We start from the raw sequence: 17,127 nt of genomic DNA on the forward strand, positions 1-17,127 counted from the left end.
ACCATGGAATACTATTCAACCATAAAAAAGGATGAGTTCATCTCCTTTGTAGGGACATGGATGCAGCTGGAAACCATAATTCTCAGCAAACTATCGCAAGAACAGAAAACCATATACCACATGTTCTCACTCATAGGTGGGAATTGAACAATGAGATCACTTGGACACAGGAAGGGGAACACAACACACCGGGTCCTATTTTGGGAAGGGGGGGCGAGGGATAGCATTAGGAGATATACCTAATGTAAATGATGAGTTAATGAGTGCAGCACACCAACATGGCTCATGTATACATATGTAACAAACCTGCACATTGTGCACATGTACCCTAGAACTTAAAATAAAAACAAAACAAAACAAAATAAAAAACAGGAAAAGTAAGTTACTTAAAGTAATATCCCAGTAATGTTTTTCCATCAAAAACATGAGACAACAGGGACTAGACCTTAGAGGAAAACATACGAATTTTTATTTCAGACTATGAAACAGAGAACTGTTAAATAGTTTGTGAGATATATGTTAGTTTTGATGAGCTACTGTAATTTACATTGTATTTCATTTGGGACTTCTCAGTATCCCAAAATGACTCCTTATTGAGGCTTTCTGTATGAATGACATCTTTTCTGGAATATTCACTCTGTAGCATTTAATTAATGTGTTCTTTTGGCACTTAAAGTATCATCTCAATAGTTGTTTGTTTGTTTGTTTATTTTGGTGGGGGGATAGTTTAAACCAAAGAGGAACAAAAATAAACACTGGATTCATTTTTATCATATTGCCAAGAGACACAACTATAGATAAGCATCCACGGGTGTGATAAGCAAGAACTGAATCTCAAATCCCATTCAGGGTGCTGAAAATTCCACCCTTAATATATTTGTAAACACATTGTCATAAAATCATACTCCTTGACTGTTGTTGATGCTACATCACTTGGAAATTGTGCAGGGGACCTGAATCTAGGAAATGTAATTTCTCTGTTGCTTAGCTTGTGAAAAACCCTATTTTTAATATCATCTGGATATGAACTAGAATGATTGTGACAACTTCATCTCTAACACAATGAGAGTTGTGTTTATTTTACAGAGTTTTGCTTATAGCAAAACACAGAAATACCATAGAGAGGAATACATACTTTATGGGTCTGATGCTGATGATTTTGAGTGGCAATCAATCTTCTGGCTATGTGTAAATGCAGAAATACTGACCAACATGCAAAACACTTCAACTTTCAGGGATATTTGGGTCAAGAGGAACCCAGTGTGTATAAGTTCTTCTTGTATAATTCAGCACAATTCATTTAAATAAATGCATTGCATACCTTCTATATGCAAAATAATGTGCCATTTAAAAGTTATTTCTTTCTCATTAAACATAATAGTATGTAGTGTTGAAGAACATTGGACATACATATGGAAATATTGCCATTCAAATCTAGAGTAATTTGTCCAGTGCAGTATTTTTTATTGTCTCCTTTAAAAAAGCTGATGAGTGTCCTATTTATTATACATTCCATCTTAAACCACAAAATAAGTAAAATAACTTACCAAACTATAAGGTACAATCCACTTAATCTTTATTGGCATCTGCTATGAGCTAGAGACAATTTCAAACAGGTCAATGGCACTCTATGTCTCTTTTTTTTTTTTTTTTTTTTTTTTTGAGACGGAGTCTCGCTCTGTCGCCCGGGCTGGAGTGCAGTGGCCGGATCTCAGCTCACTGCAAGCTCCGCCTCCCGGGTTTACGCCATTCTCCTGCCTCAGCCTCCCGAGTAGCTGGGACTACAGGCGCCTGCCACCTCGCCCGGCTAGTTTTTAATTTAAAAAAATTTTCACCATGTCATGTGGTTGATTTAGAACTTACTTTCACTTTTACATCTTTGAAAACCACGAATTTAGCAATATCAGGAAGCAGGGGCTTCTTTAATACATTCTTTAAAATTTCAGTTAAGAAAATTTGCTTTTAATAGTGAATATCTTTAATGCTAATAAATCATTAATAACGGGAAGTTAGCAAATAACATTTTTCCTTTTAATAATACCTCATTTTTAAAAATTTCATTTAATTTTATTTTAAGTTCTGGGATACATATGCAGGGCATGTAGGTTTGTCACATTGGTAAATGCGTTCCATGGTGGTTTGCTGCACCTATCAACCCATCACCTAGGTATTAAGCCCCACATGAATTAACCATTTATCCTGATACTCTCGCTCACCTGGCTCCACCCCTGGACAGGCCCCAGCGTGCTGTTTCCCTTCCTGTGTCCATGTGTTCTCATTATTTAGCTCCCATTTATAAGTGAGAACATGGAGTGTTTGGTTTTCTGTATCTTACATTGATTTGCTGAGGATAATGGGCTTCGTGCTACATCCATGCCCCTGCAAAGGACATGATCCTGTTCCTTTTTACGGCTGCATAGTATTCCACGGTGTATGTGCACTACATTTTCTTTATCCAGTCTATCATTGATGGGCATTTGGGTTGAGTCCATATCTTTGTTATTGTGAATAGTGCTGCAATGAATATACACATGCATGTATCTTTTTAATAGAATGATTTTTATTCATTTGGATATATACCCAGTAATGGGATTGCTGGGTCAAATGTATTTCTTGTTCTTGGTCTTTGAAGAATCACCACACTGTCTTCCACAATGGATGAACTAATGTACATTCCTACCAATAATGTAAAATCATTCCTATTTCTCCACAGCTTCGCCAGCATCTGTGGTTTCTTGACTTTTTAATAATCGCCATTCTGACTGGCATGAGATGGTAGCTCATTGCGGTTTTGATTTGCATTTTTCTAATGACGAATGGTGTTGAGCCTTTTTTCATGTTTGTTGGCCGCATGAATGTCTTCTTTTGAGAAGTGTCTGTTCATGAATAGGACCTAATTTTTTTTTATAGATGACAATTTTGTCTTATGAAACAAAGTGAATGAAATATTTTTACATACAATTACATTCTCTGGTTCTTCCTAGCTGAGATGAGACTTCATCTCATTTCCTTTTACTGACTGAGTACTATTTCCAAAGTATTTCCACTCTGCTACTAATGTCTTTTATGCCCTCATGCACTGCATAATATCTGGCATTTTCTCACGTTAGGATGGCTGCCCTCTCCTCACCCTAGAGCCAATGGTTTTAGCTTTCTTCTCAGAAAGTAAAATTAGACAGCTGACCTCAGGAAGAACATTGCATTCCACCAGCCTGGCTTTTTTGTTTTTTTATGGATTCTCACTCTGTGGCCCAGGTTGGAGTGCAATGGCACAATCTTGGCTCACTGCAACCTCTGCCTCCCAGGTTCAAGTGATTCTCCTGCTTCAGCCTCCTGAGTAGCTGGGGCTATAGGCACGTGCCACGACCCCCTGCTCAATTTTGTGTTTTCAGTAGAGACGGGGCTTCACCATGTTGGCCAGGCTGGTCTCGAACTCCTAATCTCAAGTGATCCACCCACCTTGGTCTCCCAAAGTTCTGGGATTACAGGCCTGAGCCACCGTGGCCAGCCTCCAACAGCCTATTTTATGTGCCCTTATCTTCTCTGCACTTATCAAAGGAACGTTAGCTAAAATGGTCATGAACTTCTCAGAGGCCTGGCACGTGAGACTTCCCATGAAGAAAGGCCAAGTTTATCAAGTCTCAGAAGCCTTACCAAATTAGGTTCCAAGGCTATAATTTACCAAATTAAAAATAGGCTGCTGCTTTGAGGAACAAGTAGAGAGATCTAAAAAGAAAAGAAAAGAAAAGAAAAACAAGAAAAAAGTGGGTGAAAAACACTAATATTGAAACATGCAAAATCCTGGTAGACACTTCAGACTTTGATCAATCAAGAGTAGCAGTGTATCATCCAAAACCAAATCATTTTACTGTGTTCAAATTGAATGGTGTAATAAGTAATTTTAGCTCTAAGTTTAAATATCAAACAAACAAACAAAAACTTTGGACAGCTTAAATTCTCTGGAGGTGGGTGTAAAATAATGGGAATAGTAACCATAATGTTCTGAAATCATCATCTAATAAAAACAATGCAAGCTTTCTATGAGTTCAGTGTGTTTGTTTTGTTTATTGCTGTACCCTCAGCACCTAGAACGTAGATGTTGCTCATTAAATATTAGTTGAATGAATGTTTTATAAACAACTGAACTTCAGTGGAATGCAATAGGGCTATCTATGTATACCCCTTTTCTAGCAACTACTCTCCCTTACCTTCACATAATGGGAGCAAGCACAAGCAAATTAGTAATGACCCTGACCCCGACCATAGGTGATTGGTTGAAAAGTATATAACTTACCCAAACTGGGCTGATTACAATGCCCCACTTCTTTCCCTTCCCACCCCAGTCACAGTGAGTGGGACTGAGGCTCCAATTTCACTAAATCTAGACCAGTAAATCCCTTCCCTAGGAATTGTGGTCTAGGACAAAGAAAATGTCAAGTCAATCTCCATGGTATGATTGATTCTTAGATGTAAAATTTAGGAACCGATCACAATCTTGTTTCCCACATTAAAAAAATATGGACAAAAAGTCTTGATGGTATTTTCACTCCAGCTCTAATCATCCTCAAGACTCAGATGCATTTGTGGTCTTTAGTTGTGTGGGACACTTGAGTATTCACAAAGTAAATTTTCTTAAACTAGCTGGAGGTTTGTTTTCCTTTACCTGTTATTTGAAACTAAAAGAATTCTAAATTCTTCCTCCCTTCCTCCATTCTTCTCTCCCTCTACCCCTTTCACCTTCCCTTCTCTCCTTTCCTTTCTTCTCCCCTTTCTTCTTTTCTTCTTCCTCCTTCCCTTCTTCCTTTTAAAATTACCCATTAATCCATCTATTTCCTGTCTGAACTCAATATCCCACAAAAAAGAGGTTGTATTTCAAAATGAATAACTAATAACAAACTGTCAAGTCCCTGAAGACTGGGCCTCACTGGTAAGGGAATGCAGTGAGCAGAATCATGAACTGAGGAGAACCTTTAGCCTCTCAAATGTGATCATTCATTTCTGTTGATATATACACAGAGGCTTAATATAGAAGATTAACATTATTAACAGAATTTTTCTAATAAATTGTTTTCTTCCCATTAAGTCTAAACACTGTATGTTTCTGGATAGCATGACTGATGTAATTATTACTCTAAGTGCCAATTACTAAAGCAAGAGAGCACTCTATGCTTAGTCTGAAACTGCCAGGATGCTCCTAGGTCAAAATGTCTAAAAATGTGTAAGTCCAAAACACACTCAGGATTTGTAGCACTGACCTTCTTTTCTAAACTCTCACCCTGGAGATTACTTAATCTTAATAAAACTTATCTTTTCTGTTTTGAAAACCTCAGTCTTTAAAATTATAGGTGAAAATATTAAAAAAAAAAGAAAAAGAAAAAGAAAGTTTATTTAAATTCAAGTGATTTTAAAACTATTTGGAATAATTAAAGCACAAGTTAATGTGTTATCATTATAACCTATTCACTAATAATAGTTAATCATTGCTAACCATCATAGTGCCTATTGTGTGCCACACACTTTAGTAAGAGCATTATACATATTTAATTATTTAGTTCTCACATGATTATCTGAGGTAGGTTTGATTATAATCCCCATTTTAAAGTTAAAAAACTTTAAGACAATAAAGTTAAACAGCTTGCCAGTTTCACTGATAATGTATTTGTCACAGTTTATTAGGGTTCTTCATTGCAAGAGACTAAACTGACTGAATTAAACCCTCCATATATTCTTCTAGAATCAGTAGTTCAGTTGATTTGCTTTTCTTTGATATATCATGGGATGATTTTGCACTGTAAAACAAAGGATGAATCTGAGAAAGATTTATAGAGAAAAAAATATTCAGCAATAGAGAGTCAATAAAAATGTTCTTTGGGTCTTCATTTGATACATAATGATTTCATTTACAGGAGTGATGAGGGCGCCTTCACATACCAAAGGAGAATTTTGGTATCAGAAGGCTGGGATTCAAGTTCCGGGCTATTCCATTTCCGGTCTGTGGTGGAGCATGCCACGTCACATTTCTGACATCAGATGGCTCATCCATACAATGAAAGGAAGGATTCCTGCCTTACCCATCTTAAGTGATTTTTTAAGAAACAAAAAGGCAATTCATGTAAAATTCTTTGTAAATTGTGAAACATGAAAGCATATTACAAATATAGACATTATTACCCTGAAGTTATAGGCTTTAAATATGAAGTATTGTCATGGGATCCTTGAGGTGTTCCTTTGCCAGCCGGAAACCACAGATAAAGAGTAACATCATCAGGCAACTGGCTTTCACATTTATTGCAGAGAAAGGTGGAAGCAAAATGAACAGTATCACTAAAATGTTTCCTCAATAATAATTTTCTTACTCATCTGAGCTAGATTCGCAATTAGAAGCTTACAGAGTGGGAGGGAGTCTTTCCCCCAAAATTTATATTACTTTCTTTAAGAATATTGACAATTATAACTTTATCTACAAATCTCTCATTTATGGCTTTCTCAAAACATTTTTTTAAAAAGGTACAAATATGCCAAAAATATCAAAAGTGACTTGGTTTAAAGTTACATAAGTGCAACTCTTGCAAGACTGTTAGCTAAGTATTGAATACTTTCTCCTTCACCAACCTTGCCCTTCAGAATGAACGATTAGGAAATTTAAATTGTATTATCATATTTGAATATGACTTCTCATAGACTTATTTTCTTTTCTTTTTTTTTCTTTTGAGACAGAGTCTCATTCTGTCACATAGTCTAGAGTACAATGGTGTGATCTCAGCCCACTTCAAGCTCCGCCTCCTGGATCCTGGGTTCAAGTGATTCTCCTGCTTCAGCCTCCTGAGTAGCTGGGATTACAGACATTCACTAACACACCCAACTACTTTTTGTATTTTTAGTAGAGATGCGGTTTCATCATGTTGGCCAGGCTGGTCTCAAACTCCAGACCTCAACTGATCCGCCTGCCTCAGCCTCCCAAAGTGCTGGGATTACAGGCGTGAGCCACCATGCCCACCCAACTTATTTTCATTTATTAATTTATTTTCATAATAGTATGAGGTACATGGGAAGATGCCCATTTTTCAGAAATAGGAAATGAGAAGAACTACTACAGATGAGAGAGTAGGGAAAGAAAATGTGACCTTGTAGTAGATATTCTATCTCTGTTGAGTTTAGTTGTATAACTGTGTGTCAGTAGAACCAGGTGGTGAAGTGGAGTGAAGAGAAAATTTGGGGGCTGTGGGCATAATTAAAAGCAACTCTACTTACTGTGGTGAGTTTAGAGCTTTAGAAGCAATTACATCAGCTAACTCAAAAGACCCTTCAAAAATTTTAAGGCCACACATTTTCAACATGGAGTGTCCACGCTGCCTGTTCCACTCACTTTCCATTTAATCATCCTGTCTCTAACTTTAACTCTTATGTCAGATGTTTGAAAGAACTTAAGCATCTGACCTTAGAAAAGTAAACTATGTTCCCCACAGGTTCACAGATTCCATGGAAACTAAACAGGGTGCATTTAAAAAAATATATAAACAATACATTAACTATAAAAACCTCTCCATTTTATTTTATATTAAGCTTGGACAATTTTGTACAGCTGCTTTCTCAGTAAATAAGTTTGGAAATTTCCACTGCAAGAGTTTTCACTTAGGACTCATAGAAGTCAGTATTCTTATCTTATTTCTGCTACTTACTCACTGGGTGGTTTTGCCCAAACTAAGACAAAAATATGTCTTAGTTCTTAGCACAGTGCCCTGACACATGCTAGTAGCTCAATAAATGTTTGTTGAATGAGTAAATGAATGAATGAATCGATGTATGAACAAGAGTTTTTGTTGATTGATAGACTTTATAAGTATCCTCCAGATGAAATGATAAAGGCTCCTCTTATCAGTCTTTTGTACTTGTTCCTAATATAGCGCAAACCAATTCTGAAAGACGATTTCAGTAATATTGTCTCCCCTCGTTTAATAAATGATGCAATTTCTGAGTAAAGCAATTCAATTTATCTTAGTTGTTGCAATTATTGACCATCTGATTAAGGAAAGTGTGTCTTGCTTTAAATGAAAGCTTGCTTTCAGGTGTTGTTACAATAAATAAATTTAAATCAACACTGTATTGATTCTGCTATATACTGAACAAAATCCTTAACATATGCTTCTAGTACCTAACTAAACTGCTGCCAAGGACTGTTCAGGTTGGTATATCTATTCAGACTAACTATGAAGTAGATTCTGCCTTGGAGACTGAGTGTAAAAAGTGACACACTGCTAATGATCTCTAAAGAACAGAAAGAGAAATAAAACTGAAGAAGGGCATTGAAAACATAAATAGAGAAAAGCATGAGGAAAATGAAGAAAAGATGAAAAGAAAGAAAAATGAATTGTTTTTAAACTTCACAACTCAATTGATGTATATTTTTATACCTATCTAGTTTTTCATGTCTAAGAAAAAAGAATAATTAGTCTGTAAAGATGAAAGATTGTTATTCTAGGATCTCTTGTTAATTGAATAACAAGAAGAGAAAATGCTGCAGAAGAGGGAATGGGGGAGATCATCACAGGGAAGGTTAACAGTTTGGAATAAATATAGAAATAAAAGTTAGAAAAAAATTAAACTAGAGAGAAATGATTTCTCATCATTCTTTTTGTGCATTGGATAAGCAAAAATAAATGTTGGTAGAAGTATTAATTATGAGTACTCAATCCCTTACTGCTTAAATTGTTTCTTGTTTTGAATGTGGCTCAACCAGAAAAAGTATCAAAAGCAGAGAATGCTTCACCCACTCCCCACTTCTTTTCCCTTCCTTTCCTATAACTTTGAGGTAGAGAGAGAAAGAAGTTATTGAATACAAAAAGAAATTGTCATCATTATTCAACAAATACTTATTAAGCACCTATTCTATTCAGGGTATGGGGGATACAAAAATGGATGGCAAATGTCTTTCCATACACCGTTTATAGTCTTTTTTTTTTTTTTTTTTTTCCTGAGACAGGGTCTTACCCTGTCACCCAGACTGGAGTGAGTGGCATGGTCATAGATCACTGAAGCCTCAAACTCCTGTGCGTCAGTGATCCTCCCACCTCAGCCTCTCAAGAAGCTGAGATAGTTTGACAGATTTAATGTTGTAACTAACAGGATAAATGTTTCATTCAAGGTAATTGAGCAGGTCACTTTTATAAACTAGAGTTAAACATTTAGAATTGCTTTGAAATGGCTTTTTTGTTGTTGTTGTTGCTATTGCTTTTCAAATTAGCCATGGAAGAGAAAATAGGAATCCATTTTTTTCTTGACTTTTTCTTTTGTTTTACAGCTGAAAAAAAATTGTTTTTGTTAAATATTGTTGCTTCTGATAGCTCCAACTTTGTGTCCTTTCCTCAAGGAAAATATACCCATTAAGTGATAAATCTTGAGATAAGAAAAGAAAAAGCTAAAATCTAGCATTAGGGATAAGAACAGTAGCCCATTATCATGACTAAGAAAAATAGGCTTGTTTTAGTTGCAAATCCCTAATGACTTCCCAAATGTCATGCTAATGACTCAGTGATTACTCACTCATCAAAGAAAACACTCCACACTTAGAAGCCTTCAAGGCTACATTAGATCCTCACTTGTCTGAAGGTCACCTGTAATTATTCACTCACCCACCTCACAGGGGTACTGGATGGAATGACTAATGTATCATTGATAACTACTTTAAATGGTACATATTAAAAGCCAGATTCACATCTTGTATTCCTTTACGTAAAGTCATTGAAAAGGTACGATAATGAAATAGTCTTTGGAGACTTTCAGAAAAAGAACCTGTCTGAATAGATGAGAAATCATTTTTTAAAAGCAAGCACACCAAGAAAGGACTGCAGTTGCTATAAAGCCTTGGCCCCCAATGGTATCTTAACAAATATTCTTGACATACATTACATTACATCATTGCTTCCAACTGTACACAACACTATTTTTTGGTGACAAATAAGTGTGATACGATGCAGCTCTTGAGACTGCTATGATTTTATTTGAAATAAATGTGTTTTAGTAATTTAGCCTTTAACACAAAGTGCTGTTGTATTTTAAGACAGGGTTGGTTGTTTTTAGAGTGAAACAAATCTTGAAGCTACATTTTAAATGTACATTGTTTTCTTTTGGTAAACTCCATGAGAGCACATCTCCAATATCCCATTTATTTTTCTGCAAATTTAAGAACAAATTATAGATTAAATCCATTGGGAAGCACACATTTTAAATGACTCATGCTCATTCTTGTAAGTTAATAAGAAAGAGTATACGAATTCAGAAAAATATTCTCTGCAGCTTCTAAAGTGAAGACATACTATGAGCTCAGAGATAATCAAATATGAAGTCAGTATATTCTGGATCATGGTGTGGTAAGGCTCAGTTGGAATAAGAATAAGAAAGAAGAAAACTAGTTCCAAAGTATCAGTATTTCTTTGGGAGGGAAGATAGGTTGTGGTATCAACAGTTCCCAGCTATCTACCAGAATCTAACTAAAGAGGTAGCATCTCACCAGCCTTTTGATTAAGCATTAGTGTATTGGTTAATTTTTGGTGTCATTTTGACGGGATTAAGAAATAACCTAGATAGATGGAAAACCATTATTTCTGGGTGTATTTGCGAGGGTGTTTCCGAGGAGATTGGCATGTGCCTCAGTGGACTGAGTGGGGCAGATTCACCCTCAAGGTGATCAGAAACCATCCAGTAGGCTGAGGTCCCTGTGGAACAAAAAGGCAAAGAAAAGGTGAATTTCGTTGCTCCTGGAGCGGGGACACCCTTCTTACCCTGCCCTCGGACATTAGAACTCCAGGCTCTTTGGCCTTTGGACTCTGAGGCTTGTGCCAGCAGCCTCTAAGGCTCTCTGACTTTACTTCGCCTTGGACAAAGGCTTCCCCGGTTCTGATGCCTTCAGACTTGGACCAAGCCAGGTTACCTGCAACCCAGGATCTCCAGCTTGCACAGAGCCTATCATAAGACTGACTTCTCAGGCTACGTAATACCAGGAGTCACTTCCCCTAAGAATTACCTCTTGTCTGTCTGTCTATCTATCTATCTATCTATCTATCTATCTATCTATCTATCTATCTATCTATCCATCCATCCATCCATCCTGGAGAACCCTGACTAATACAATTAGACTAGCTCTATGAAAAAGTGATACATGATGGTAGAAATCCTCATGAGTTACAGTGGTAAACAGCAAATGGATAGGGGAAAAGTAGAGTGACAATAGGTGTACAAAAGTCTAGCAGGTAGAAAAACCATCCCCAAGTATGTCCATTCCCTAAAACCCTGAAACCTGTGAATATTTTATGTTCCATACCAAAACAGATTTTGCAGATATAATTACAATGGGGAGATTATTTTGGATCACCAGGGCCCAATAGCATCATATAAGCACTTAAAAGGAGAGAATATTTTTCAAGCTAGAGACAAGAGACATACATCAGAAAGGGAGATCAGAGGTACTGGATGCATTAAAAAGGACTCCTGCTTGCCTGTTGGAGACAAGACAAAGAATGCAAGTGGCCTTTAGGAGCTGAGAGAAGCTCCCAGGTGACAGCCAGCATAGTAACAGGTACTGGGGCCTACAACTGCAAGACACTGAACATAGCCAACAACTTAAATGAGCTAAGTGGATCCTCTCCTAGCACACCAAAATACGAGTAAGCTGACACCTTGATTTTGGCTCTGGAAGGTGGTATGTGGAGGAACCAGTGAATTTTTACTGGATTTCTGACCTGCAGAACTGTGAGATAATAAGTTTGTGTTGTTTTAGCCACTAAGTGTGTGAAAATTTGGTTCAGTATTCATCGTGACAAGTAATAAAAAACTAATTCAAGAAGGCAATTGTTATAACTGATTGTATATTAAGTTTGCAAACAAAGCAATATCAGCTATGTTCTTAGGATTCAGCTTATTTTTGGGATCTAGGAACATCTCTTCACTGAACACACCTTTTGGAAAGACCTCATGTTGGCTGATGTTGATGGGAAAAGTGCTGGAAAGACCATGTCCTTGTACTCAAAGGGAAAATTCAGGGAAAGACCAAGAAACACATGACTAACTCTAACCCATCAGGATAAAAAAAAGCTGTTAATAGAGATTCAAACAAAATGATGTGGGAACTAGAGTCTGATCTGACTCCCGGAGGAAGTGGGGGTTGTGAGGGCAGTTCACAGGGGTGTCGGCGGAGTTGAGTTGGGCCCTGAATCAGGAAGAGGGTCTTAGCATTGTTTGGGAATCTTTTCCTGCCCCACTGTCCAGACAGGATCACATGTAATGAAGTACCTCAATGTGCAGTACATTCTGTACCATCATGATGCTCCAGGTCTCATCCCAAGCCCATAATACAAATAGACTCAATGGATTCCAGGAGGTTGGATGAGACTGTTCTAATATGTGCAGCCTCAGAGTTTTGTCTCCTAAAAAAGTTCAAATCAAATTTACACCTTTTTCTGACAATTGGGAGTTTGAGGTTCTCCGACATGATTCAGGAATGTAACTTAAAGTACTTATAAAAGTAGTTTCTAATCCTCACTATTTTTCAGAATCAACCATGGGTTTTAAAAGAAAAGAGCTGCCATATTCCTATCCCCAAATGACAGAATCAGAATTTCTATAGGTGAGTCTTAGGCATATGTATTTTTTTTTAACTCCTCAAGTGAATGAACTTTATTTTTATTAAGTCCTCCAGGAATAGTGATTTCATAACCAAAGTTTTGATGAAGGCAGCAGTAAATTCAAGGTTAAATAATCTGACAAAAACTGAACTTCACATACACCATGTTCATTATGTAACAAATCACCTGAGGGAAGGCAGAGTCATCACTCTCTAGTGACCTTATCTGAGGACTTCTGTGATAACCTGCACACATGGTCACAGACGAACTGGAGTGGACGACTGCAAAATTTACTCACAAAAATTCTAATTTCACTTCAATGTGAATGAAAGTTAATGCTTAAAACTCCAAAGTTTCAACTTAGGTTATGATTCTCATAAACTTTGCTTGAAAAGAACAATGTACAGCATACACCACCATTACTAGCTATAGAAAAATATCAATATGGAATTCATATAAGGGAAAATCTGAGGGGAAAACTGAATCTCAACATATACTTCTAAATAACTAAATGTAATGAGCTTCTGTTTTTAATAATTGATAACAGGCTGAATAAATATTCAAGAGCTTCCGATTTTGATTTTTTGGTAGTGATCACTATAATTCTGGACGCTATTTCTTTTAGAAAAGAAACAAGAAGTGTTACAGTAGGTAGCTAGTCAGGCATGAGCGGGTAGGAAAAGGCTCCCCCCAGTATACACACATGTATGCACGTGCAAACACACGCACATGCACACACACCACGAATGTCAAGTGACCATCGGATGGTTAACTGTCTCTCTAAAATAGTAATTGGTCACAGCTGACACCAGGGAAAGGCAGTCTCCTGATAGATAGAGAAAAACCTGAAACTGGTGTTCAGTAGCTTCCTGATGAAATCTCAGGAGTTGGGTGAGTGGACTCAATCATGTGCATTATGGGGCAAAATGGCGAAGTTTGACTGGTACATGATGTTCTAGGAACATTCGACTGTTAAGGGAAGAATGCCTTAAGTGAGCATGCATACAACTCCGGTAAATTCACCATACGTGCTCACCTCCCAAGCACTAGCAGGCCAATGCACATGCAAACATCCCACCCCAAGGGAAGAATTGAGAAGAAGGGACACAAGACCCCAGAAATATGCCAACACATAAAACCTCAACTCAAAAGGTCAAACTGCACACTTGATCTCTCAAGTCACCTGCTTGGCCCTCTTCCAAGTATACTTTACTTCCTTTCATTCCTGCTCTAAAGCTTTTTAATAAACTCTCACTTCTGCTCTAAAATTTGCCTCAGGCTCTCTTTCTGCCTTATGCCCCTCCGTCGAATTTTTTCTTCTGAGAAGGCAAGAATTGAGGTTGCTGCAGACCCATAGAGATTCTCTGCCGGCAGTAAAAGTAGTCAGAACTATAACACAGTTAACTTAAGATTGAGTGTTCCTGTAGAAGAGTATTGAACTTAACAACAACAAAAAAACCAAAACCTACAATTTATTCAAAAAGAAACTTGGTTTCATATGGGGGGATATTAAATATACTATTATCCCCAAATTTTGAGTGTAAATGTGTGTTGTGAGTATGTGGCTTCCTTCAAGCGGTTTTGAAAAATTGCTGTTTGTGACAGAAAGACAGAATTATAACTTCTTAAAGTATAACTACAGTTTCAACTATTGTCACTCAGTTTAATTGTACTTGCATCATTTATATGTAAAGTCTATTCTATAAATTAACGAACACTTTATAAGAACAAGAATACAACAATTTTGTAAGAAACTTACCAGTAAGCGGTGAGACCGTTAAAGGAAAGGGGTACAGATCCAGACCCCAAGAGATGGTTCTCAGATCTTCTGCAGGAAAGAATTCAGGGCGAGTCCATAGAGTAAAGTGAAAGCAAGTTTATAAGGAAAGTAAAGGAATAAAAGAGTGGCTTCTCCTTAGTACTGCTACTGCATAAGGATAGCTATATTCAGCCCTCTAATTTTTAGACCATATAGGGTAACTTCCTGATGTTGCCATGGCACCTGTAAACTGTCCTGGCATAAGTGCAGTAAGAATCTGTTTTCCTTTGCAAGAAGACACAGTTGGAGAAACTGCTTGTTTTACCAGTGCCTTCACTGGAATGGCATGTTTTCCTTTAAGGAATCAAATTTGACTTGTAAAGCCAATAAAAGGCCCTGGCAGAACTGGTCTCATATCTTGCCTACGCAGTCCCTGTACAGGGTTTCTGACCTGTGGTAAGTAAAGAATGTCACTTTCTAACAGGTCCAGAAGCCCCAAGTTATCTTTGGATCTCAAGAAGAGAATAATTTACCCAATTCATAGGTATTTGAGGGTACAAGCCCATGTCAGTGCTCAGCTCTAAAAAAGTCTTATCTAAGATTCCTTCTATGGAACAGAGTTCCATCTAAACCAATTTAAAAAGAGCTTATGTGAAAAATAATTATTCTTGCTGCACTTTATACAAATAGTCAGGCCAAGGATAATAAAGCAAATGAATATTTTTTTTTTTCTTTTTTTTTTTGAGGAGTCTCGCTCTGTCACCCAGGCTGGAGTGCAGTGGCCAGATCTCAGCTCACTGCAAGCTCCGCCTCCCGGGTTCACGCCATTCTCCTGCCTCAGCCTCCCAAGTGGCTGGGATTACAAGCGCCCGCCACCTCGCCCGGCTAGTTTTTTTGTATTTTTTAGTAGAGACGGGGTTTCACTGTGTTCGCCAGGATGGTCTCGATCTCCTGACCTCGTGATCCGCCCGTCTCGGCCTCCCAAAGTGCTGGGATTAGAGGCTTGAGCCACCGCGCCCGGCCTAAAGCAAATGAATCTTATCATGGTTTGTCTTTATTAAAAATAGAAAACTGTAGAAAAATATTATGTTTCAAGGACTGTGGTACACTTGTTATTAAATTGTAGTTTATCAGTTGTTTTTAAGTTTATTTCTCTGAAATTTAGGCTAACCCTGCTTATTCCTGTAAACCAATCAGGATCTCTGATGGCTGCTCAGAAGAAACAAGAGAGTTGGATAATGTAAAACTTTGAATCAGTATTCTAATTCTGGACATGTACTGGAATCACTGAATAATCCCATATTAGCTTGGTTCCAACAGTTTTCCAGTTCATGGAAAGTCTTCTAATTTAGTTTACTTGGGCTATGTTACTTATTTTGCTTTACTCTTGTGGAATATATTGCTGTTGCACTTGTTATGTAGGAATGAGGATAAGCTTACTCAATGTTTTCTTAAACATTTATTAATCTTCCAGATATCACTTTTTGTCAGAACTAAAGAGTTATGAATGGCCCTCGCCATACTAATGCTTTCTGACTGAGTGCCTGTCTACCCTGAGTATGAGAGACCCTCATATTTAGACAGGAATATCATTGCCCTTATTCAGCCTGAAGAAGTTACAGAAGACAGATGTTCATCTCTCTGCAAGGGTTATCTTATAAAATGGAGGGGGAAAGTGTCAGGGGTGTTTGAATCAGAGCAACTCCATCTTGAATAGGAGAAGGGTAAAATGAGGCTGAGACCTACAGGGCTGCATTCACAGACAGTTAAAACATTCTAAGTCATAGGATGAGAGAGGAGGTCGGCACAAGATTCAGGTCATAAAGATCTTGCTGATAAAACAGGTTTCAGTAAAGAAGCCAGCCAAAACCCACCAAAACCAAGATGGCAATGCGAGTGACTTCTGGTTGTCCTCACTGCTACTCTCCCACCAGCACCAGCAAATAACTATATTGCCATAAATTAAGAATACTTACAAATAGTTTCCAAATTCTGGAGAAATTAGGTAGAGATAAACAAATATGCTCCAAATTTTGTTTATAGGAGTATACTTTACTTAATTGCTCCAAGCTGTGAATAGCTTCTGTAGTTCAGTCCATGCAGTTAACTCCTGTTCTGTTTGATATTCATGAACATTCCAGTTCTCCATAAGAGTTCTGAAAACTGTTTCTTCTAGTGTCACAGTCTTCAAAGTTATTAGAAACTTGTATTTAAGAACACCTGTTAGAGTTCTATGGCTGATTATAAACCACCTTCTAAAGAGGACCAAAACAAGACAACAATCATCCATGGTTGACAAAACATGTTAGGACAGTCATAGTTAAAAACACGATTGACAAAGAAATTTGGTTACCTTCATGGCATACAATGATTTTATATAACAATTATAATTATTATCAGTGACATATACTGAGGCATATTAGAATTATAGGAATATAAAATTTTGCAACACATACTAATAACAAATTTATATGAATATAACCCAAATAGAGTTAAACACCATTTCACATTTGATAATGCTTCCTATATGACTTTTATACCAAATAAACCAAATGTCACTGTTGCATTCATGTATTATTGATGTCAAATCAAATTCTTAATAAAACCTTATAGACAAATGTATTTAATTTTAATCAGTTTGACTATAAGGTAATATTTTTACAAATCTTTTATAACCCTTTACAAATTTTTGTTAAAGAGCAGATTATAAGCAGGTTTTGGCTTCAAAAACAACCTGTTGTGCTTTTACTC

The sequence above is a fragment of the Colobus angolensis genome, unplaced genomic scaffold, assembly GCF_000951035.1.
Source record: "Colobus angolensis palliatus isolate OR3802 unplaced genomic scaffold, Cang.pa_1.0 Scaffold41, whole genome shotgun sequence".
NCBI lineage: Eukaryota > Metazoa > Chordata > Mammalia > Primates > Cercopithecidae > Colobus > Colobus angolensis.